This window comes from Manis javanica, chromosome 2 (assembly GCF_040802235.1).
Source record: "Manis javanica isolate MJ-LG chromosome 2, MJ_LKY, whole genome shotgun sequence".
Taxonomy (NCBI): Eukaryota; Metazoa; Chordata; class Mammalia; order Pholidota; family Manidae; genus Manis; species Manis javanica.
In genome coordinates, this window is record NC_133157.1 from 14,997,873 (window position 1) to 15,011,153 (window position 13,281).

The following is a 13,281-nucleotide window of genomic DNA, read 5'->3' on the forward strand; positions in this document are numbered from 1 at the left end:
CGATATGCTCTGAACATTCTAACTCCTGGCCTATGGTCTTTCAGTCATGGGCACCAGCCAGGAGCTGCAAGTACTCTGCTCCTTTGAGTCCTCTGTCCTCCTCCTGGCTGGAGGATGCTGTGGAGGTTCTCTGCCTTTTTCCCAGCAGTGTTGGAAACATAGAATTTTCTGCTGCCGAAAATATGCAGCTCGAGATTCAAGGTGAACCAGATGGATTGATTTTCCTGGACAGCGATGAGAAGGAAGAAAAGTAATATTCAGGGATTTCAGCCTGGAGTTATAGAGGGTGGGATACTTAGGTTTTATTTTAAATCATAAAACAAATTTTTTAATCCATTGGAATTTCTAACTGTTTTAATCAACAGTTTATTAATGTAATGCTCTAGCAAAACCTTCTTAATGGGAGAGGGTAGGAAACTTCTCAATATGAGACAGTCCCTCTGGTATTAATGAGTTAACCATCTTTCACCTTGACCTTTATCTCTGGGTTCTTCCCTGGCAAGTTCTGGTCCCTGAAGTTTACAGAGGCTTAAAAATACAAAACCACTCACCAACTCTCTTCTAGGGAATTCCATGAATCATGACTTCTGAGTTAAAACTACGTATGTAATATTTTTCCAACAATAATGGCTCGAAGTGTGGGTGTACCACGTCTGTTCTAATTTGTATGTCCTCCAGTGGACATACAGTATCTTTTTATAATAAGGTTTGCAGAGACTCAAAAAATGAAAATAATGCAGGATAATACTGCAGTGTTTAATATATTTAGTGAATAAAAATAAATCGGTATGAAGCCAGCCATCATGGAAATAATTTTGATATTTGCTGTGTTAAAAATCAACACTTCTTGAGTATTTTAGCCCGACAGCAGTCTATGTACTTTCCATACAATACTTCCTGTAATCCTCACCAAAAGTGTGGTGAACAGGAACAAGAGACCCATTTACAGATGGAATTATTGAGGCTCCAGAGGACCAATCAGCTTGCCTAAGACCACACAACTAGGAGATGAAGAAGGATCAGACCATCTCCCACACTAACACTCCGTATACTACAGCCTCTCAGTCCAGGGAAAACCACAATTTGGATTCAGAGTGGATAAAGGGGAGTTTATTCGGGTGGGGTTCCCATCTGCAGCATCAGCTTCAGGGGGAACTTGTTAGACATGCAAATCCTCTGACTCACCCAGACATACTGCATCAATAACCCAGGAGGCAGGACCCAGCAATCTGAATTTTAACAAGCCCTCTGGGTAATTCTAGAGGCTACTATGGGGATTTCATCAACATAGTGAAGAAATAGAACATCAGAAAGGTAAAATAAATTGCCACATCCCTAGAACAGAGCTAGGTTTTGAAATGAGCTTTGTCTTCCCTTAAATATGTAATATTGGATGAAGTTTTTCTCTCACGTAAGTTATTTAGAATCTGAGTTTTAGTTTCCTTAGCTACTGATTAAAAACAGTGGTCCAATATGAAGATTCTAGAAATCAGTAGTATCATCTCTCCTATTTACTACTTATGTGGCATAGGCAATTTATTAATCGGTTTTGCTAGAGTTCCTCATCTGTTAACTGCATGTTCAGTGCATTGCGGCAATCAGTGAGAAACTGAATGTTAAGGGCTTTTCACAGAGCCTGGCACAGAATAGATGCTCAGTAAATAGTGAGTCTGTTCACTGATATTAATAGTTTGTCCACTTTCTCTCTAAATAAAACAGAAAGTATCCTTATCCTGTGCCTGAAGCATAGTAGGTGTGTAATAAATGTTTAGTCCTTTTTGTTCTTTCTAATAGAAGCTTTTTTTATTCTCTTTGATAGGCTGAGTACCTCCCAGACTGGTGTTTCACCTCCTGGATTTTCACCCTGCAGCCAACTCCCTTAATATCAAGCAGTGAAAATGGATCCTGGGGAAATAAATTCCAAAGCTATTGTAATGGGAAGAGTTAGCTTCACTCAACTTCAGTATTAAACTCTTAATAAGACACTCTACCCCAAAAAGAGTTGCCTTGCAGTCCTTCCTCCTAAAAACTCAGGTTATTAACTATTAACCCCTGGAGAGCCCCCTTGCCCCCCCCACACCTGTTCTAAACATGTCCTGCTTTTCCCTGTTGAAGCCCTGGAAATTCGCTGCATTCCACATGGTAAAACAGTGATTCAATAAGATGCTTAATTATTTTTGAACCACAACAGTACTTTGCTGAATACAGTAACTGCATTTTCCATTTTGCTAGAAAATTGAATGCTGAGAAGCATGTGAATCTGTCACGTTAGTGCACAGCCTGGAAAATCAACAGACCCAATACTGAAAGCTATGGCTCATTTTGCAATCATCCATAATATCCCCAACTCTGAGCAAGAGGTTTGGAGAACACCCTGAACCCAGGTCAAGAGGAAAAATGCAATATATGTATAATTTGATTGGCAGTGTAGAAAGGGATACAGTAAGTAAGCTAGACCAGCATGGATTCTATACAAGGATTCTACAGTTACTAATTATGTAATCTTGTACCACCTCTCCCAAGTCTCAACCATCTCTGAAATGAGACTAATCATAATGCCTACACTATTGATCTTGGAAGGATTAAAAAGATACCACTGTAGGCAATGACTGACACTTAGTAGGTACTCAATAAAACAGAACCTTCCCTTTGTTCCAAAGAGATAGCTTTAGACGATTGATTTCTGCACTAAAACGAACAACAACAAAAAAATAGACAGGGTAAAACAAACAAAAGCAGGAGAACAATGGCCCGGACTTTGCTCAGAGGAAGCCAGTGCTCAAAATAATTAAAGTCAAGTCATTCTGGTGCTTTGCCATCTGTGCTTCTCACTCAGTTTCTGTCACACCTCTTCCGCCTCTTCTCTATACTTTTATCCCCTACATGTGGCAGATAGCACCAATGACAAATTGCTGTTTCCATGAATCACAGGTCTGTTAATCCTCACCTGTTTCCTTAAAACACATCACTGCATTTCACATGACAATCTGCTTTCTTTACAAATCTTTTAGTTGCCTAGTTACTGGGCTAATATTGATAATACCTGTGTTGTTGGGCAAGCTAATATTGGGAAATCTCCCTGTACACTTGTACCTCCGGGGAAAAAGTATTTTCCCAGCCTAGGGTAAATTACCCGTGAAACCAAAATCAGTCAAAGGGAGAAATAAAGTGGGAGATACCCATTTACTGCTTATAAGCAGTTGTCCACTTCTGCTCACTCATGTCTCGCACAACCCAGCTGCAAAAAGGGACTCCGCCCAACCTCTCCAGACCAGATATGCCCTTGCTTCCCCTTGTAATTACCTATTAATATGGAGATGGACTACTTCTTGGAAATACCTATTGATATGGAAATGCACTAAAGCCAGGTGAGAAATTCTGGAAATATTGCAATTTTACCCACAGCCTCACCCCTCCAGAAATCTTGCCTTACAATCTACTTTCTCCCCATCTTCTGCAATGGCCCCTGTGAGAGAAAACTGGAGCATTGTAACCAGACTAATAATATACAATAGCAACAGAAATAAAATAATGATAATCCTCAAGCCAGAGGATTCAGCTAGATTCAAAGTCCTATGCAAATTAAGTCTGCAGCTTGCCCATTCCACAGGCACCAGTAGGGGAATGTGTAGGTAGTTCACAGTAATCATCGCAACAGCTGCAGGCAGCAGGCAGGTCTAGGTCGTAGGGAGTTACAGAAGAAAATCTCTTAAGGGTGATAGGATACAGGTTTTAATACACCAGCACTGGCAAATCTTGTCCATCAGGTAGGACGCATGCAAGAGAGTGGTCCTTTGATAGGACAGTGGCTGGAATGGGATCTCATCCTGGTCTAGTATACCAGATTTTCACTCTCTTCTCTTTGGGAGTTAGAGATGGGTCAATATATAGGGCTATGGGAGGTACATGCACTGGCCATAAGGATAAAACAAAACTTCTCTGTAAGATGCTCTTCCATCCTGGATGTTTTGGGTACACTACTGTGATCTTTGTGGGCCACTCTGCTGTTACTCCATGAACACTCAGGAGGCCAGCTTCCAGGCCTTTCCCCCAAGGTGCCAGAAGAGCCAGACATTGCTGGTCCATGTGTTGAAATATCAAGGGCCACATCCACTCAAAAGAGTCTCCAGGGTTTAATGCAGTAGGGGTTGGCAGCAGGATGTTGCTCTGCTGGCCATATCCTGGCTTCAATAAGTCCTCTTTGGTTTGCACAAACAGTTGTATAGGAGAGGCAGTAATGTGTGTCAGCATGTCCATACGGCTCAAGGCTCCTTTTCGGGGCTTCTCATTCAAACACCATAGTACTGTCCATAAGTGAAATGACTAGCCCCATAGACCATTAGTGTCCAACTTCAGGCCAGATTTCAACAAACCATTGTAGCTTCACATCATGCCTGCCCCAGTAGGGTTATATGGTACATAAAACTTTCACTTTATTCCTAATTGCTGCACCCATTCTTATAATGTATGTCCAGTAAAGTGGGTGCCTTGATCACTCTCAATTACCTGCAGCTGACCATAGGCTGCAAAGAGATGGTCTAGGCCCCTCTTGGTGGTGTGCTGATCTGTATGACATGCAGGAATAGCAACCAACAGGCCAGAAGCTGTGTCCACACAAGTCACGGCACACCAATATCCTTCTGATATGGGTAGAGGCCCAACATAGTCTATCTGCCACCTGACAAGGGGTATTGGCCCCTTTACTATTGCCCCATGTTGCTGCAGGACTTGGTATAAGTCCCTCTCAGAGCACAAAAGGCACTTCTTCTGGGCTCAGCTGACTTCTTCAAAGGTCAATGGCAAGCCCTACTGATGGGCTACAGCCCACATTGTCTTTTGCCCCATGTAGAACAAATGCTGATGTAGCCATTGGGCCACATCAGAGGCAGGCTTTCCTTCTAAATGCACCTGGGCCAGTGTGTCTGCTTCATCATCGTGTGGGGATGCCAAAGGCAAATGGCCAGTCACATGATATATGGTAACTGTCTTAATTTGACCAGAGGCCCATAGGTCTTGCCACAATTCTAGCCCCAAAGGGGCTGGTGAACAACTCTCCAGTTGGCATGGCACCATGTTGGTAGCCACAGGGTCAAGCCCCGATAGACAGCCCAAATGTCAGTGTAGACAACTATGGGGGAGGGATCCTGGGTGATCACGAGCCATACTACCCACAACTTAGCCCATTTACTGCTCTTCCCCTCTCCGTCCTCCATCCATATAGTCTAAGTCTTAGGATAGAAAGCCACAGCCCTCCACTTCAGGGGCTGCCCATGACTGGAGCTGTCTGTAAAACAAGCATCTTCAGGTATAGGAGCTTTTCCCTCCTGATAAGGACTTTCATTTACTGATGGCTCAAAAGCAAGTTCTTTTTGTTTTCCACTGGTATATGTCACTGGCCCCAAATAAGCATTAGAGTTCTCCACTTATGGGGCTAATGGAGAAGGTGCTACACTGCTGTAAATATATGCCCCATTTGGCCAGTGTAGATGTCTGTGCCATGCCATCCATTGCCTTTGGGTCCAGTCTTGCACACACCCCATAATGGGATAGGTGGTCATTTCCTTGGTTGGAGCTGTTCTAGTGATGGGCTCCGCAGCCAGCAAGGTGCAGTACAAGGCAGCCAGTTGCTTCTCTATCAAGGGATACTGGACCTCTGCTCCTTTCCATAGTTGTGACCAGAATCCAATAGGTTGATGTGTCCATTCAAGCTGCTGCCAAAGACCCCATCTATAACCATCTAGGTTACATGAACATCTAGCTCACAGGGCCTTGATGAGCCCATTATACTCAAGGCTTGTATGGTCTTGACTGCTTGCTCAGCAGTGGTAAAAGCAGCTACACATGTTTCATCCCAGCTCCATCTGATGCCCTTTTGGACCAACTAATATAAGGGCTTCAGAATTTGTGCCAAGTGCAGGTTAAACTCCCTAGTAGCCCCAAAGACCCCAAAACTCTTTTAATACTGCCACAGTGGTAGGGGTAGGGAAAGCCTGGACCTTGTCTATGACTGCTTTTGTGATAACTTTAGTTTTACTCAACCAGACAACACCCAAGAACTTTACAGACAAACCAGGTCCCTGAACGTTGGTACTGTTCACAGACCAACCCTTTCTGCTGTAGATGTTGCAGCAGTCTAGGAACTGCCCCTTCTAAATCTACAAGAGAATCAGACATGAGCATTATATCATCAGTGTAGTGATACAGCCACACCATTTGCAGTTTCTTCCATGTGGCCAAGTCCTGGGCTACAAGTCTGTGACAAATGGTGGGACGGTGGAGGGATCCCTGTGGAAGGACAGTGAATGTCCACTGCAGGCCTTTCCAGGTGAAGGAAAACTGTTTCTGATTTTCCTGTGCTAATTCAATAGAAAAGAAAGCATTAGCAAAGTCCACAACATAATGATACATCCCTAGTTCATGACTGAGGGTGTCCATAAGGGCTGCTATAGAGGGGACAGAAGCATGCAAAGGGGGGTGTGAATTTATTCAATTCCCTGTAATCCCAGTCATACGTCAGGAGTGATTTGGCTTTTTCACTGGCCACACCAGGGAATTAAAAGACTATTAGTGGGATTTATGATGCCCACCTTCTCCAACTCCTGTTGTTTCTCCAATTTCCTTGTGGCCCCCAGGCAGTTTATTCTGCTTAGTATTTGTCGCCCGCCGAGGTACAGGCAGAGCTACAGGCAGGTGATAAGCATGTCCCCTCAGAACTGCCTTTACCACATGTACCCTCAGTCTGAACTCACCTGCAGTGGTCTGTAACCACAGGCCCTGCAAGATATCGACCCCCAAAATATATCCAGGGGTGGGAGAAATGTACACAGTATACTCCTTCAGGAATAAATGCCCTATCCCCAGTGGAATTTGGCCTTTCTTCACTCTAATTTCCTTACCCATAGCCATATATCCAGCAGGAGTCCCAGGAAAATGCTCACGGTTGCCATAAATCAGAGAACATTCAGTTCCTGTGTCCACCAGCATCAGAACACATTGTACATTCATGGGGGACCAATGATTTGCTAATTCTACATGTGGCCTCTGGTCCCCACCATGTTCCCCAAGGTGGGGGCCTTGACCCCCTCAGAAAGTCAGACCATGACACCCAGTTGTTCTCCTGTGGAGGTGAGGGTCTATGCAGAGCTTGAGTACTGTCCCCAGGAAGTCCTGCAGGGACACAGCCAGACATGGGGCTTTGCCTCTGGCTTCTGTGTCCTGGACCTCAACAGCTGGAACTGCTGCTCTGGCTTTAATTGGTGCCACAATCTAACAAGATCCTCCTGGGCTACCCATTAAGTTTTTCCTTTTCTTTCACTATCCCCGCCTTTATCACATCAACTCACATCTTGGTCCTTGAGACCTTCACGGGGCCCTTTGCCCCTCTCCTTTCAGTCATAGCCTATACTTCCTTCCATGCATTTGTTGTTTCAACCTACCCCAGATCTGCTCAAGTACAAGTAGCCTTACTTAAGGGTTGTCCTATTAGGGGGTCATGAATAGTCACTAGGGACTCAAAGAAAGATGGGGCTGCTATATGGAGCACTGTATTTCTCACTCCTGCAGTGAACAACTCCTCATCAGTGCCTGGGGTCCTTGAGATAACATTTTTCATGCCTATCTCCCATAACAGCTGCTGGAGCTCTGCATACATTTTCCAGCTAGTGGTTAAGTATGGTAAATCACCCTGATTAGGCCAAACTCCCCCAATGGCTGCTGTCAGCCAATCCAGAAGTGGCCTGATGCTCTGAGGTGTGACAGGCACTTTGCAACCACTGCTGGAGGGAAGGGCGAGTCATCAGGGCAGCCAGTCTACCCATTTCAGCCTGCCATAACAATGTTTTCCAGACCCATATCCCAGAGACACAAAAGCCATGTAGGCAGAGGTTCTGACAGCTTTTGGCAGAACCGGAATCTCATGTTCACTAGCTCACCCTGGATATAGAGGTGGAGCATGGAGTGCACCACAGCCTGGGGAGGAAGCTGCTCCTCCTCCCACTGAGAAGCCCAGGGTTGTTGGATTTTTATTTTCTTAATTACAATCAGGTGGGCCTTTAATATGGGAGAGGCTGGTGCCTTGGCCAGTGGCCTCCACAACAGATCAGCCCTCGGGCCCACAACCTCATCCTGGCCTGACATTTCCTCTACCATCTCTAGGGCTGAAGGCACTGCTCTTTCCTCCTCAACCCCATGACCTCCTGTAACGCGGATTCTCCTGCTGCTTCCTCCCTTGCTGCTAACGTATCTTCTAGGAGCATGACCTGTCTTCTCAATAACTGTCTCTCTTTCTAAAGGGCATCCCATAAGTCACTACCCAGCTCCTCCAAGCAACATCAAAGTGTGTCTCTCTCCTCAATAACCCCTTCCACCATCTCAGGAAACAAACATCCTACAATCCCGGCTGCTACATGACCACTCAGGGCCTCTAAGCTGTCTTCCATTGCTTGGAGGACTAATTCCACAGCTTCCAGTGTCTCCACCCTTCTCCAATTCTGGGGAAGGCCGCAACCCTCTAGGATGTACTTTACCCTAGACCAATTTCCCACTAGGGTTTCCCCAAGAGGAAGCCCATGGATAGGGGGTTCCTGGGTGAAGCTGCACTCTCCACCACTGCTGGAGGTAAGAGTGAATCATCACCCCCGAAGCAGCCACTGGGGCCTCCCCACCATTCACAGGGGCAGCCTGCCCAAGTGCCAGACCTATAAAGACAAATTTCGGGTTCAGAGATCCTGCCAACTACCGCCAGTTGTAACTCCAGGGGGGAATTATTTTCCCAGCCTGGGGCTAATTACCTTTGAAATCGATATAAGTCAAAGGGAGAAATAAAGTGGGAGAAACCCATTTATTGTAAAGCAATAACTTATAAGCAGTCCACTTCTGCTCTCCCATATCTCTTCGGACCTGGCTACAAAAAGGGACCCCACCCAACCTCTCCAGTCCAGATATGCCCCTGCTCACCCTTGTAATTACCTATTGATATGGACATAGACTACTTCTCTCCACCCCTTGGAAACACTTATTGATATGGAGATGCACTAAGGCTAGGTGAGAGATTCTGGAAATACTGCAATTTCACCCAAAATACTAGATGAGACCTTAACCTGGAAATGGTTCTTGACTCTGACCCACAAAGAATCCATCAGCAGGTCAAGCATATACAAACAAAGAGTAGTTTAGTAAGGTAAAAGTACGTACCTGAGGAGGGACTGTAGGCTTGCTCCAGAGGTGAGCAGCCTGGTGGGGTTCAGGTAGGGTGGTCTTATAGCTAGACTTGAAGCAGGGTGTACACTATTCACCCCTTTGGGATAGGTGGGGTTTTCTTGGAATAGGGAGATTTCCAGGAAATAGGGTGACACTGTCTTTTTGTCCTTACACGGTCTGCCTTGGAACTGCCATGGCACCAAGGGGTGAGACTTTTAGTATACTAATGAGCGTATAATGCATTTTGAAGTGAAATCAGGGTCAACTTCTCCTCCATGTTGGACTCAGTCAGTTTTGGCGTGTCTGTGATCTACACCCTCCCTCCTCGTGTCTGTGAGAGCAGTTACAAGAAATGTAGACTATAAACAAACATCTAACTGAATGGAAACACCCACAAAAGTCCCCAAACTCTACCTGGTCATGTCTGGCTATCTACCTACTGCAACAGCTCCTGCATCATTTACCCAGCATTTCTCTGCAGCATGGAGTGCCCCCAAAGCCCTCGGTGGGCTTCTGCTCCAAACTGCTCGCTGCTATTGGTCTTCATCTAGTTTCTTCTGCTTTTGTTTTTCCACTACCCTTAAAAATTGCATGGGAATTTTCCAGAAGATAGGTTCCAGCTATTCTGTTCTTTACATGTCAAGATATGCCCCATTATAAGCACCAAGGCAGTTTGAACTTCATGGATGTGTCCCAGATTAGGGATCAGAAGTTTATAATCTTGGAGTCTCATGGAATCTTTACTTTTTAAAAGATTCTACCATTTTACACTAAAAACAAACAACCTGATCGTCATTCAAAAATGGAAAAATATTGAAATTAAGAAGAATAAAATATTTTATATATATCTACATCTGTTTAGGTATATAGGTAGAGATCATATCACCTAAAGGTCATTGTTATGAATGCCATGACATATTTCCTTCCAATATTTTTTCTACTAATTTTTTTCTTTTATTTTTGGCTCTTGTGACAGGTAGTTGTAATTTTATATTCCAATTGTTTTAAATTATTCTCTCTACCTAGATGCTTTCCTTATTAGGCTCTCTCCATAAACATAAATGATTCCCCTGAGTAGTTATCAGTTTTCTTAAGTACTCCTCTAGAATCTGTGATGGGCTAGTTTTCCCAGAAAGCTGTCATTCTAACGGGAGGCAACAGATCATAAATAAGAAATCTACCAAATAAATGAAATAGCCCACTAGGGATAAAGGTGATCAGAAGGAACAGAGTGACAGCTGCCACTTTAAGTGCAGTGGTCGGGGCAGGTGTCACTGAGACCAAAGACTAGAAGGAGGTGAGGTAGTCAAACATGTACATATCTGCGAGAAGATCCTTCCAGAAAGAAGGACTAGAGAATGCAAAGGCTCTGAGGTAGATGAATTAGAAAGTGGAGGCAAAGATAACTTAATATAATTGTCCAGTGTCATGAAGGCTAGTCTGTGGCAGAATTGATGCACGTTGCTAGGATTCCATCTAGTGTGTCTAAATTTTCAGACTTGGAAACATCAGATGATAGGAAGTGGCCGGGACAATCTTAACATCACCCTCAGTTTGACTAAACTTTAGAGAGGTTTCTTCCTGACCCGTTGGTCCCTGAGCTCTCTTTTCTTAGAACACTTATTTTGAAAACATAAGAGTTATAAATGTTTTCTTTGCCCCTTTGAGATGTAAATCTTCTCCCAGAGCCTTCTAAGTTTTATAACTCAAAAATGTCTTTCTCTAGGGCCTAGGAGCCATCCCTTTAAAATGTAATCATCCAAGAAGACAGTGTCCCTGCTTCCTAGTTTCTGCTGGTGCGCAGAAGCCCAACTTCAGTGGGTGCCAATTAGCAAACACAGGTGGCCTGATCACAGTGACCAACGTCCCCGTACCCAAATCAACCTCCAGTGCTTGTCCACTAGCTCACCCAGCTTTAACCTCCTGCCTTTTGTTTCAGCAGAGTTTAATTCAAGCTCTCTCCCTATCACAGTAGTCTTGAATAAAGTCTTCCTTGCCTGTTTAACACTGGTGCAAATTTTTTTTAACCAGAGGTATAAACTGGCATTTCCCTAAATATGTCCCTTGGAAGTCTGGTCCTCTGAATTGGTCTGCAAGTGTTCTCCTTGATAGTCATAACATTACTAACTTATTTAAGGCTAATTTCCCATCGAGGCACAGCTACACATCCCAAACTCTAGGAGGCATTTCTTACTCTTCTCTTTCCTTACACCCCACATTCTATCCATCAGCAAATCCCGTTGGCTCTACCTCTATAATATCTTCCAAATCTAGGTGCTTCTGTCTACTCTCACTTTCACCACTGGGCATGTAATCATTATTACCTCTCCTCTGAAATACTGCAATGGTTTCCTAAGCGTTTGCCCTCTATATTCTCTACAGAGCCGTTTATTCTCTGTAGAGCAGGCAGAGAGAGATCTTTTGAAAGTTAAATTATATTCTGTCTCTACTCATGGGCCTCCAGGGGCTTTTCATTACACTTCCAATAAATTCCAGAGTCCTTCATGGTTCCCAAGGCCCTGCCTACTTCTCTGACTCTACATACTTAGGATCGCCTTCACTCCATCCCAGCCATTTTGGCCAATCCTACGCCCATCCTGGAGGCCTTGGACCCTGCTGTTGTTATTGTATAGACTCTCTGTGTGGCCTACATTCAGCTTCCTGCTGACATAGGCTTTCCTCAATGATTGCCATCCGAGTGCTCCATCTGAAAGAGTAAAATCTTGTCATTCTGTATCACTGTAGCTTGTTTTCATATCACATTCCAGGACCTGACATTATGCATTTTTTTATTATTGTCTAACAGTTCCCCTCCCCAACTTGACAGTAAGGTCCATTTTGTTCACTGCTATATTTTAGTACCTCGTAGGGTCCTGGTACAATGTAAACACCTAGTAAGTATTGAGAGAATGAGGGAATGAGCAAAAGACTCTGAGCAGCCTTGCAGTTAAATAAAAAAGCTCAGCTTCTGACCCACCATTTCCCAAACTTACATATCCACCAAATCCTTTTCCATGCAGCACTTTTTCATATGGAACAAAGTCAGAAAGCATGGACAATGCAGGATTAAAGATGGCTGAAACTCCTTGATCTTGTTCTCATAAACAGGCAGGATCTGTGTTGCCTCCCCTTGAATTTGGGTAGCCCCTGTGACTGTTTCTTACAGTAAAAAGTGGTAGAAATGGTGCTGTACCCGTTTCTGGGGCAGGCCTTAAGAAACTGGCAGCATCTATCTATCTCCTGTCCCTTGGAAACCTCTCTTGGAGCCCTGAACTACTATATATTAAGTCTGATTACACTGGTGATGCCATGATGGACAGCATGTACACAGAGATGCTTCAGCCAATAGTCTCAGCAGAGCCCAGCCATCCAGCCATTCCCCTAAAGCACCAGCCATGTGAGAGAAGGTGTCTTGCACTCTCCAGACCAGCCTACCAGCTAAGTACCATTGCCTGGAAGCCACTGACACCACATGAAGAGAAGAATACACTGCTGAGTCCTGCCCAATTTCCTCACCCAGAAAATTATGAGATGTAATAAAATTATTGGAGTTTGAAACCAATTTAGGCCAATCTACATTTTGGGCATTTGGTTATGAAGCAATAGATAGCTGGAATACTGCTGTAGTCCATCTTCTTTCTTTTTCAGAAGGGAAATACAAAGACTAGAGAGAGAGAGCCACTTCTCATGGTCACTTAGCTAGCTCACAGCAGAAGCAGGACTAGAATGCACATCTTCTGACTCCACTCCACTGTTCTTTCCATGCGCAAAGAGGATTAGGAGTTGCAATGAATCCTTGTTCCCCTTCCTTGAGATGGGCTGTGCCCTTCAGTTTAAACTATCATTTATTAGACCCTTTCTAGATGTCAAGCCACCGACCTGGAACATTTACATACTCATTACATTCAGTCCTTTCAGCCAGGGAAGCTTTTTGGGGACCCAGACTATGCACACCAGCAAAGAGGGATGTCACCAAAGCTATAAAATGAAAAGCAAGTCCAGCCAGAGTGTAAATTGACCAGAATATATTTCATTCTCCTGGCTTTGAGGCCTCAAGCTTTTGAATGAATATGTGCTTAACTA